We start from the raw sequence: 13,066 nt of genomic DNA on the forward strand, positions 1-13,066 counted from the left end.
ACAGTATGCTGATTTTATTTCTTTAGGATAAATACCAAGGAGTATAACCACTGATCTTAAAATAAAAAACAAATGAACCAAACAGAAAGAGATATAACAAAGATTTTTATAACAACTTTAAGATTAAAAACTAAAAAAAAAAAAAACCTTAAATGTACAGTAAGTCATGTTTTCTAATGACAGGACAAATAAAAAGATATAAATTTCTCTCCATTACAGGTGACAATTAAATGCAAAATAATTCCCACTGATAATCATGATTATTTATATGCTGTACACATATAATACTTCTGTATATAATTTGTAGACATTTGGATTTAAGAAAATACTGTTTTATTAGACCCTGGGTACACAATTTTTCTACTAAACTATTTCTATTACACCCACCCACCTTATCACTTCAAATGTACCTCAAGACTATTCACTGATGTTTCCCCAGGCATAGGTAGTGATGGTAGATTTGGGATATAAATTACAAACATTCAGTTATTTTCCACTATTATTTTTTCAGTAATGAACAGTAATTTTAGCATATAGATTAGTAGGTATAATTTATGTTCATTTCTAATTAGAAAACTGTCATGACATATACTTACTAGAGCTTAGAGCAAGTCTTCTCTGCTTCCTGACTGTTTACTGGCTTTGGAAGATGTGAGAGTTTCTTATAAACCAAGCAAATGTTAATAAAAGGGGCAGTGGTACCATCTTCCTTTGAAGGGTAATGCTTCAATGAGGAAAGGTCATGCAACTAAGGTAGATAACTTTGGCCCTTGGTAACCAAAGTGGCTGGATTTTCCTGTTTCTCTTATTGTCGCTTGAGTGAGTAAACACATTATGAATGTCACTAGATTTCAGAGACTGCTAAGAGTCTTCAAGCTGATTCAGTTCTTACTAACCAACCCCACAGTCCCAGAGATTCATTGCCAAGATGACTGAGTTACTAACTCATTAAAAATTAACAGAAATAAAGTTGAACAGACTGGTGCTACTCATAACATGCTAACCAGCAGGGGAGTGTTGAGGGCAGAGTGGCTCATTGCTTTCAGTAACAAGCTCCTTCCACACAAGGACCTGAGCTGAAAGGGAGCTGTTTGCCGGAGGCATCTAGAGATAAATGCACACTCCTGTAGAAAATGTTCTAGATCCTGGGAAGACAACAGCACAAATTAGATAATATTATGTCCTTGTTAAATCTGTACATAATTTGTGTTGCAAAATATAACTTGAGGCAAATAGCAAAAACATAGCTTGGCTGGATTTTCTTCTTTCTGTTAATATTGACTATTTAAAAAATGAAACAAAAAACTTCACTAGTGGTATTTTCCTGTTAAAGTCTTTCTTTTTCTTTCTTTTTTTCCTCCCACTACTGAGGATTGTTTCCAGGGGCACTCTATCACTAAGCTACATTCCATGACCCCCTTTTTTTTTTTTTAAAGAGAGAGTGAGAGAGGAGAGAGAGAGAGAATTTTTAATATTTATTTTTTATTTTTTTAGTTCTTGATGGACACAACATCTTTGTTGGTATGTGGTGCTGAGGATCGAACCCGGGTCGCACGCATGACAGGCGAGCGCGCTACCGCTTGAGCCACATCCCCAGCCCCCATGACCCTTTTTGATTTTTAATCTTAAGGTCTTTTTAAGGCTGAGCCTGACCTCAAACGTGTGATCCTCCTGCCTCAGCCTCTTGAGTCATTGAGATTAAGGGCATGTGACACACCATAAAGCCTTTCTGTGATACTGTCCATGTTAAATGGTTGTGAGTGTACCCAGTCTTTGGAGATTGAAGGAGCCCACTCTACAGAGCTTGAAGACTTTTGTCCCTTTTCATCTACAGCTTTCTGTCTTTAGTAGGACCCTGGGGAGATTTTCATATAGTCATGCTAGGGAGCTGCCCACACTCAGTTTGCTGGTTTTCCTTAGTTCTTTGTAGCGTTAAGTCCAGTGAGTCACCTACCATCTCTACCTGCAAATCAGACATAGAAGTGTATGTGCTGGCAACATTTAGTCCTCCTCCAAGGATGAGGACTGGTATGTATTTCTGCATTTGACAAGGGCATCTTGTATTGCTTGCCTCCATACCTGTAACTTCAAATTTTATGATAAGTGTTCGTGTCACTTAAACTATATGACTATGTGTCTCTGATAAGACAAATCTGAACCTTTCTATACTTCCGGGTTTTCCCCTACTCACCGTGTGATTCACACTTAGTCACTTAACTTCCCTGCTCTATCATTTCTTCTCCATCATGTGCACTGTTGGAACCACTAACCAGTAAAGAATAATACCTTGATTTTACAAAAGGCTAACCTTCCAAGGCATGGGAGTGAGCTTCACAAACCCCAGGGATGAAGGTTTTATTATGCGTGCTGTTTTTACATTTGGATTCTGTTTTACAGATGCAGCTACAAGGTACAAGATGTTTAAATAATTTATTGGGATAGTATGTTATCATATTTTATTTAAAGCATGTTATCAAAAGACTCTGGTGGTTCTCTTCTGACACAGGCTATCCAAATCAAGTTGCATGGCTAAAGTACTTCACTGTAGTACTTTGGAAGTAGTCAACCATGTTAGTAATCACCAGGAAAGCCAGAAACCTGGCCTCTCATTATTTTAGCAGGTGCTGGGAAAGATATTTTGTTACTTTCTTCCTAAAATTGCTTTTATTTCCAGGATAAATTCAGGTTCTGTCCCTGTTGATGAAGTTTCGTAGTTCCCACAGCATATACACAGCCGGCCACTACAAACAAACAAAAAAAAAAAACCAAAGAGCTGGAATGGCACAGAGATCAGGACAGAAACATGATAACTGGCCTTGCCAAGGTGCAAAGGTCAGAGTTGAGCACTCCAGGAGCCAAATCTCTGAGTCTCTAGAGTACAAACAGCCAGGCAAAAGTTCTCCCTGGAACAGAGTGTTCTGCTGCATTTCCAATAACCCCGCCTCTGGGCCTCTGGGCCTCTGGGCAGGGCCTCCACTGCTCACAAAGCACCTCTTCCCCAGGGCTCACCTCTAGGAAGAGGACAGAATAGACTCCAGAAAAAGCAGCAAGACCATCACCAAATCATATTTATACAGACCGAAATTGAATCTCTCTAGACTAAAATCTCAGAGCAGTTGTCTTTGTGATATGATCGACTCAGAGTGCAATACTTTTTATTATCTAAATATTCCTATCAGGCCCTGAGACTTGCCCATGTTGTGGCCATACCCAGTGAAATTTGTAACTTCTATTAATTAACAAGGGTTACAAAGGAAGAAGGATAATCAGTGAAGCAAAGCATGAAGAGAGCAGAAATAAAATAGCATAGGAGAGCATACACATTAGGTCATAAAAGAAAGAACTACATAAAACCAAGCAGAGTCTTACCCTCAAATATTTGAAACTGAAATTTGAAATGCACAAATGATTTGAGATGCAAGAGCAGAATAAAAAATAGATCCTTTTCCCTTTCTTTTGGTTTCTCTTTCAGTGTTTCAGCCTAATACTTATTAGACGATACTGAAAATTTCTTAATGATTGTTTTATAACAATTTTTGTGATACAATTTTCAGAAATAAAAGAATATTATCAGTGATGTATACAGTCCTTTCATTTCTCATTTGAAACTTACTTCCTAGCTATGCCTCTAGCAAGGAATTCAGAATAGATGAGGCTGAGACAATAAAGAAAAGAAAAAAATTTTAAAGTTTCCTTAGCTTTGGAAGCATAAGAAACAAAGTTTCAAGTACTAATTTCTTGTATGTTCGTATAATGCTTGGACTACTTTCTTGGTTATATCTCTCTGATAATTCCCAGAGAATTTTGTAAAGTCATAGGCAGTAAGCTAATCAAGAGAGCGGTAAATGATTGAGTTTATGTCAGAAATCTGTTCCAAAGATTTTTAGATCCTGAGAAAAAGATTTGATCTCTCCAGGTTGCTCTTTTTCCAAAAGAGAAGGCCAGCACTGAACTTAGCAGTATCTTTCCTCTATGGAAGAAAATGTCCAAAAAAGACCTTATACTACATAGAAATGAACATCATGAGCATAGTATGCAGATGTGGAGATTTATATCACAGAAGATCCACCAGCATACCCACAGGAATGAATACATCATCTCCAGTGGCTGTGTTTCTGGTTCTGTGACATCTTTCTCCCAGGGTAACTATGGTCATGAATGTTATCTGAATAATTTTTACCTTTCTCTGAATAACTAGAAAAATCTCAGGAGTCCATTGACACACTAAGATGATAAAGTATGTAAAATGCAAATTTATATAGTCTTATGGTTTGGCTATGGGGTGTCTCCCCAGAGTTCCTGTGTTAATGCAGAAATGTTCAAAGGGAAATGATTAGATCATGCATGAGAGCTGTGACCTAATCAGTCCATTCTAGTTTGAATGGACTGGGAGGTAATTCTAGACAAGTGGGGCATGGCTGGAAGAGATGGAAACTGGGGTATTCCCTGAAAGGGTGCATCTTTCCTGTAGCCCCTTCCCTCACCCCCACTCCATGCTTCTGCTTCCTGGCTGCCGTGTCTTGAACAGCTTCCCTTTGCCATGTTTTTCCACCATGATGGTCTGCCTCACCATGGGCCTAGAGCAACAGTCTGCACACCCGGGTCTAAAGCTCTGAAACTGTGAACAAACATAAACTTTTCCTTCTCTAAGTTGTTCTTTTTGGGTGCAATGTAATGTAAAGCAATGTAAAGCTGACTTTACACCGGGTGCAATGTAAGTCAGCAATGTAAAGCTGACTAACAGGATCAATTGCTATTATATAGCTATACAGAGATTATAGTTGGTTCTTATCAAATGAAAGACTCCCATTTCCTTCTCTTGGTTGAAAACAGGAGAGGGGAAATCAGGGTAAATGGATGGGGCTTGCACTAGAGCTTAACAGCAAATTAAAATGTGTGTGTGTGTGTGTGTGTGTGTGTGTGTGTGTACTCATTGCTGCTTTCATATTGGAACAGACTCTGGAAACCCCAGAGTAAGTTTTACTTTTCTTTTAGCTCAGTTTTAGTTTTAGGTTTTTATGGTGTCAGGTTCAAATTTGTCATTGTTGCAAACGCAATTTTTTTTTCATATACTCTTCATTTAATATTGTAGAGACAAATGTAAACTCATGATTTCTGCAAAATAGCTCTTAACTTAGTATAACATATTTACTGGGTTAATGAAACTCTTCCCAGATTTATTCTCTGAATATTCTTTCTGATGATTCACAGTTTGGGGGTGATATTTTCCACTCCTTGATGCATAGGTGAAAGATCTAAGTCCTCAGATAGCCTGAGGACCAGGACCAGAACTAGTCTCTGAACTCCAAATCCAGTGCTCTTTGAGGTACATCATTTGCTTCCTACTGAAGCACTACTCTTTTTCTTTTCTAAAACACTACTCTTGAAGTCAATAAAAAAGTGTTAATGATCTTCAAAGCCAGGTTGAGACAAATAGTAATGGTAAAGGTTTTATAGTAAAACCTCACACAAGAGACTGCAGAACTCCTTGCAGTGTGGCTTGGAAATGTGTCTTCCAGTGGAAGGCACTAGAGGGCAGTGCACTCTTCAGAACACATTGGGTCTAGACGAACTTCTGGAAATGAGAAGCTACATTGTTTGGCAGACTTATTAACAGCTTTAAAAACAAACAGGACATATAAATAATATAGGCCTAGTACCCTTTTTGGCTGTGTTGCTGGAGAACACAACTGAATAGGTATTTAGCTGTAGGCCTTTTCTTCTCTCCATCCCTAGGCATAAAGATAAAGATATATATATATATATATATATATATATATATATATATATATATATATATATATATATATATATATATATCTCAGTTGGCTGGGGATGTAGCTTAGTGGTAGGGCACTTGCATATATGAGACCTTGAGCTCAAACTCTAGTACCATTACAAAAAAAAAAATTAGTAAAGTGGAAGCAAAGAGCAGAGAATAGAATGTTAGCAGAAAATTACTGCTGCATGAGTCTTGCTGAAGCTTAAATGAGTGGTGAGGAGTGGCAGGAACCAAAGCTTAAGGGTGAGCAAGGGACAGTCACAGAGGGTGTGCATGCTGAGAAAGAGGTTACACTTCTGTGTGAAGATTTAGAATAGCTTTAGCTAAGAGGGACAGAGATAGATTTACACTTTATACTTATCATTCAGGAAGCAATGAAGGGGAGCAAATCTAGAAACCAAGAGCTGATTAGGAGCCTGCTATACTGGTACAAATAAGAGAAGGTACCTTTGAGATAGTGTATTGGTGGTAAGGAGTAGAGTATTTGAGAAACACACAGGAGGAAAAAACATCAGGATCTGATGATCAGTTGGATGAAGAGATGGATGAAGAGATTGAGGAAGAGAAAAAGTCAAGGCTGACATTTTATAACTTCAGTTACTGGGTTAAAAAAAGTGACACATAAATAGGGATTGGAGGGAAATGCTACATTTGGGTTTTGAGGAATAGATTCAAAAATATCTAAAGAGTACCAGAGCAAAGATGACTAGCAGGTGATGAAATTGTTGAGTCTGAAGCTTGCAGGAATAGTCTGAGTTGGGATTGAATGAGTGTCATTAGCATACAGGTGGTAGTTGAAATGCTGAGAGTGGATAAATTCACCCTTGAAAAGTTATCAGAACTGAGAAGAGCAGTGGACTGGTGGGCTGACAACAGACACCTGGGTACCCAGTATGTAACTGGTGGGTGAAGGGAGAGGAGCCCAAGGTTTAAAAGGAACAGAAACAAGACAAACCAAGAGAGTATAATACTGTCAGGGACAGTGGAGCTTATAATAAACACTGCCAAATGCCCTGGAAATGCACAGCAAGACAACAACTGAAAAATGTACATTTTACTTTAGAATTAGAAGAACTCAGGTGGCCCTAACAAAAATAGCAGGCAGACTGCAGGGGGTGCAGAGTGAATGAATGGCACATGAGTGGTTACTCTTTTAAGATGTTTGGATGAAATAGAAGAAGAGGCAGGACCCTCTCAAGGGGACAGGTGTCAAAGGTAGACTCACTTTTTCACAAATGGGAGGGAAACTAACAAGTTTAGTCTGAAGGGTACATATCCCTGCAGGAGCAAGGTTAAAGTTTCAGGAGGGAGGATGACTGGAGTCAGCTTGGAACAAAAGGGGACACCAAATCTTTTAAAACTGGAGTAAGACAATGAGGGGTGTGGCTGCATCTCAGATTTCAGGTGTGGGGAGGCAAAAAATTGAAGGAGCACTCAATTGTCTCTGTAGCAGGATACCTTGTTGAGATATCATTTTAGATTACTCTTAATATCATAGTCTGGTATAAGACTAATCTTTCTACAGCATATTATAGTAGAATGGACAAGTCAGCCTTTGTGCTGTGAGCTCCTGGTCTTGAATCTAAAAGTGAAGATAACTTTCGTGTTTCTGGACAAAAAATGAGTTTGGGGGATACCAGAGTAGGAATTCCCTCCTGGCTTTTGTTTAAAGTATTATTTAATCAGAATTCTATAAATAGTCCTCACTATACATACAACATGACTATGTTCATACCTACCCAAGGAGATAGAGGAAGTATTGAGATTGAAGGAGATGAATGATAGGACCCTGGGTTGACTTTTCTGAGACAGCAAAAGTGGCCAATGGCAACAAGTTGTTCGAGTGGCACACAGCCAGGCCTTCCAAGCCATTTCCTAAAGATGGCAGGACCTCTGAAGGGCTGGCACATGAATGTTAAGGGTCCTGAGCTCTCGGTCATAAGCACCAGGGCACCTTCCTCATGTTGCACCAGGGATGAAATAGGGATAGGTGGGCTTTGGAATGGAGCCTCAAGCCTTTGAATAGATGTTCTAGCCTGGACAATAAACAAATTAGCAATGACTGTAACAGGCTGGGAAAGGGAGGTCTCTCCCCCAATTTTCTCCTCCAGGGATGCCTACCAGTCCCTGGAGAGCAGAGCCTGTAATAATGATTACTGAGCATTGGCACTCTGAAGAAAGAATTTTGAACTTGAATTTTTTTAAAAAAATGAGATATGACATTTTTTGAACCTGAGTATGTTGAAGAGACTTCATCCTTAACACATGCCAATTTTCTTGCTGAGGCAAAGCTACACCGCTTCACACATATCTTACAGACAAGTATAAGTAAGACTCAAAGAGGCTGAGTTTTGCAACTAAAACCACACAGCTCATCAGAGCTTTATCTTGTTCTCTCTTATTCTGTGCTAGTTAAAATAGGTGCCCTTTCCAGTAGCTGCCCACCTGAGCAATCACAGCATGATGTCCCTTCCTCCTCCTCTGCTGTTGCTCTACACAGAAGTTGCCTTCACTTCAGGCCTCACCACAAAAAGCTTAGACTCTCCAGCTGCCTCCCCACAGCTAACCTTTGGCCACAGGAAGGAAGAATCTTAGCTTTGGACCATTTCCTGGCCCCACCTGACACCTGGATGCAGTCCCAGCCAGAACCAAGAGGTGTGCCCTGTGCAGGTAAGAAGACAACAGAAATCAAAGGACTGAGAAGACCCATGGGTTTGTTTTCCCTACCATCCATTCCATTTAGACAAAAGGCAACAGAGGCCTCCCAGCAGGCCAGGAGCTGACCCAGTCCCTTAAGACACTACATCAACAGGAAAAGGCTGCTCCTAGTTTTTCAAAGTCTTTTCCAAACACACAGCTCCTCATCTGACTATGCAGAGAACAGCAGAAGCTTCCCCTATTAAAACCCCCACTAAGAACACCTCGTATGGGTCATTCTAACTCTGGCACACGCACAATCCTGGAAGTGCAGACAGAGGCATAAGAGTCCTGAACTCTTGTCCCCTGTTAACTGGGTCACCACTTCATGCTGAGGGAGGAGGAGGGGACAAGAAACATTTGCACTTAGCTGATGGGCTATTAATGGAATCAGGGAATGTCAAGTAGAGAAGCTATAAAAACACAAGGGCTTCCCCTATAAAATTGGCAGCCCAAGACCCAGAACCTTCAGAAATGAAAGGCAAATGACAAGGAAAGCAGAAAGTCACACACTGAGTGATATGGCCAAAAGGAAACTACGTGGCTGTGCTCAAGGTATAGATGTTGCCTGAATCAGGATCCCTAGTCAGATGGGGAAGGAGAACCTGGGTGGCTGTTCACACACCAAATCCCAGACCCTGTAGGGGAGGCTGTGGGGCAGCGAAGCAGGTGCCTATGGAACTCCTCAGGAACTTAAACAGTGCCAGCAGTTGGAAGTCTTCAAGAAGACTACCCCCCTCACTTCTCATTTCTAGATTTTCATGCCATTGTTGCTCTGCCCCCAAATCTGGCACACACTCTCTGCAGAATTGATTTTCAGAGTACATAATCATCTTGACTTTAGCAGTTTATATGTTAATTTGTATCCTCACCCACTACTGACAACAAACAATTCTAGTTGTCTATTTATGATTAAACAATTTATTCATGTCAGAAAAAAAAGTCCAAATTGATTTAAAGAAAACCACCCAAGCAAAATTAACCAAGGTTATATGCAATAGCCTTCCATCTGGGAAGAAGCCCAGGATACTCCCAGATAAAAGAAGCAAACTCAGCTGCAATCAACTCTGTCTCAACATGAGGATGAAAGAGAAATGGAAACTTAAAACACTGTGTTGTGATAAACTGTGAGTTCTCCTTCCCTGCATGGATACCCTGAAGGTTTGCAGTTTGGGTTTGTAGGGGAGGTGGTGTTGTTTTTAATCGATCTCTTGGCTAAATTTTCCTGACAGTCATATTTTATTTCCTTACCTTACACTGGGGGACCCTGACGCCTCCTTTATCCCAGATCACTGCCGGGACCAGTGATTACGTGAGCTGTGAAGGGCTTCTGGCTCCTAATGAGACCTCCTACAGAAGGATCTGCAAAGCTACAGGAGTGACTCCTGCACCTTTTGCCAATGTCATGTTGACAACGTGACATAAAACACACTTTAGCCTACAAATGATTGTATTCTTGTCTTTCCTCTTCATCTCATCATCATTTAAGGCTGAAAAAGCAAAACCAGTTAGACAAGGATTTAATCCATAGTAATCTCTGCATTGAAAACCCTTCCAAATCAGTGACATTTCTGTCTACAAACCCACCAGGCAGGGACAGTAACTTGACTCAGTGCCAGAATAAAGTTGAGATTCAGTAAATATTTAATGTTGTCAATGAAATAATTTCTTTAAATTCTGACCTTTGATTCAGCTAGTTTCTTTGCAGAAGGTAAATAGAAGCAAGAAGAGGTAGGACTATTTTTGTCCTGGTGAGCACATAGAAATAAGAGAAATAAGCCGCAATAAAACACAAGCAGTGATCAAGCTGAAAAACAAGAATGACTTGGCAATTTGTTTAAAAGAGATGAAGGTTTGTTTTTTTTTAATCAATTGACCAAGTTTATTAATGCTATTGGTGTAGTCTATGCCTGTGTCTCTTGGTTGCATAATTAAGAAGTGTGGGATCCCGTATAATTACCCTTCTGTCAACTCCCACCTCCCCCCTTTGGTTTGTTTTTATGGTGTTCTGCATGTAAACAAGAGAATGGGAATGAAACATATGACCCAGCATGCAAGGGAAGAGAAAAGAGAAGTAAAAGTGGAATCACTAGAGCTGAGTTTGTGTCTTTCTCCAATTTACAACTGGAAGGTTTTATAATCTGGGGCAAGCCACTTCATCCCCCGGGCTCTCAGTTTTCATGTAAAATAAGATAGTAGAAATCTTGAGTCATGATTTCCTAGGCACAAGTCCACAGTTCTGTAAGGGTTTTACACAAAACTTCTAAAATTGAATATAGCATGTGGATTGTGGTGAATATATGCTTGTACTTTTCTTGGAAAAGAGTTCATAATTTTATCTGATTTGCAAGTGTCAACAATGATTGTTCTAGATAACATTTAAGGTCTTTTCCTGGACCTTCACTGTGTTATTAAACAGACCAAAAAATCACAGGAAGTAGTAAAGAGGCTTGGATGTGAGTGACAGAAAATAGGCACAGAAGTTTTTTCCTTATTCCTGTACCAATGCTGGGCACCCATGGGTTCTTTACGCTCTCCCAAAGTCACTCCATGATTTACACAGCCATGCATAATGGGCCAGCTCCACAGAAGACGGGAACCCTGCATACAGAATACAGGACACATTACTTTTACTGTTACGAAGTCAATAAAGAATCCTTGGACATTCACAGACTTGATTTACCAACTCCCATCTAATCTTATTTCATTAACTTTGACTGAAAGGAAGACCTTTCATGACACTATCAAGGGAAGCTTGAGAATGACAGAAGACATATACTGATTGTTAGAAGCTTCTTAGAAGCATAACTTCGGTTGCCTTCTAAAGGGACAGAGTCAATAACCTGAGTAATAACTGGAGAAGAAGGCGGTGAGAAGAAGCAATCATGAAATGATAAACTAGTGACAGAATGTAATTTAAAAATCCAAAGCTGGCACATTTGTCCATCAAGTGAAGACCCCCTGAAGATATCATCATGATTACTTTGCATTTACTCAGATAGCAGGCACTAAGCCTTCTCACTTTCTGTTGGCACAGGGTCAGGGCAAGGGTTGTCTGGGAAAGGACTTCTGTTCTGTCCATGTCTTAAAGCCCAGCTAACTCTTCACAAACAATGGAGAAAATATGTCTTGGGTGAATCATATAAATCTGCTGTCTTTATAAATTAAAAAAAAATGGTTAAATATCAACAATTCATATGGTTCAACCTAATATACACAATACCCTGGAGAGGACATTCTAACCATTTTGGCATTGACAAGGTGTTCCTGACTCATCGTTCTTTGGCAGAAATAATCAACACTCAAGAGGAAAAGACAAAGGATGGATAATTTACTGCAACATCAAGTTGGACCATTCTTCGTGATTAAAATAATATCTTAAAGAGATAAAAACATTCAACTTCCAAGATATCTTTTAAGCCAATCCAGAAAATAGAGTTATACTCCTTACAGAATTCAATTTAACAAGTCTATGTCCAGAGCCTCATTCACACATAATATAGATTGCTGAGTAGAGGGATATTTGCAGGGTTTCTTGAGATGAATCTGACAAGGAAAGAGAAATCCTTCACTAAATGGGGATCAGCTAACCCATAGGAAATTCTTGCTAACAAAGCAAGGCACTGGGGTCCTCAATACCACGAGCAAACTTGTCAGATCTGACAGTAACCATTATGGTTATGTTTAGAACAGAAAAAATGTTAGGGGTATGAAAAGTAGACTGTGACTTATCATGCCTGTGTTCCTGGTTATTGAGCTTCCTTAAAACCAGCTCTGGTCTGGCTATTTCTGGCTGCAGCTCTCCCTAGGGAAACCAGACAGGGGAGCCTGCATGCTAGCAGGGTCACCAGTGAATTTACTGTGAATTTACTGCTTCTGTTGGCAGGAATAGGGCTCTTCTCAGTTGGCATTCCAAGCAAGGCCCATCTGTTTGTTCAGCTTTTTCCTGAGGGGTCCAGAAAGGACCTACTCAATCTTGTAATGAGGTGAAATCCCTAATTAAAAAAAAAAAAAAAAAAAGCTTTGAGATTGAGTCAAAATAGTAAATCAAGAGACATGATATTTTAACACTCATAATTTTCATCAATTTAAACCTGCATCTATGTTGTCACTTTCTGAGAGTTTTTCCTCATTTAATAAAAGTTTGACTATTAATTGTAATAATACTTTTAAATACTGCTAAAATTCTTTACCAAGAAAGAAGAGTCAAGACATGTTCTTGCCAAATGGGTTGAAAAAAAATTGATAAAATTATTTCAAAGATGCCAAATGCAACATAAATAAAGCTTTTAGCAATAATATCCAAAATACATAATATATTTAATAACTAGTATGGGGGTGAAAAGAGGATCTCAAATGGAAGCTGGAGAAATCTAGGGTGATTTGGGGAGGCAGAACTTTAGTTGATAGCTTTTTGTTTTGTTTCATTTGTCCGTGTTACAGAGGGAAGGGAAGGTATAGTAAGTAGAGAGCGAGGAGAAGAAACAGGAAAGGGCACGCTTGGTAGTTAGTGACTATAAAACAGTTAGTGTGGAAATGGTGGGTCAGATCTTTTGTGGCAGAAGGTAAGATCTAGCTCAAGTCTTT

The 13,066-nt window shown here is 39.4% G+C and overlaps 1 protein-coding gene and 1 long non-coding RNA gene across 10 annotated transcripts in view; one reads left to right on the forward strand and one right to left on the reverse strand.

Annotated features, from left to right (window-relative positions):
* The window catches only part of LOC308648339 (uncharacterized protein), a 568,826-nt gene that overhangs the window by 221,076 nt on the left and 334,684 nt on the right, over positions 1 to 13,066 (reverse strand). The gene's annotated exons all lie outside the window — the stretch shown is intronic.
* On the forward strand, positions 8,883 to 10,057 carry LOC308648383. The gene is made up of 3 exons (XR_014021807.1): positions 8,883 to 9,034; positions 9,481 to 9,606; positions 9,768 to 10,057. It is a non-coding gene; the product is annotated as an uncharacterized lncRNA (long non-coding RNA).

This window comes from Spermophilus citellus (assembly GCF_964194105.1).
Source record: "Spermophilus citellus genome assembly, chromosome: 1".
In the NCBI taxonomy this organism is placed as follows: domain Eukaryota; kingdom Metazoa; phylum Chordata; class Mammalia; order Rodentia; family Sciuridae; genus Spermophilus; species Spermophilus citellus.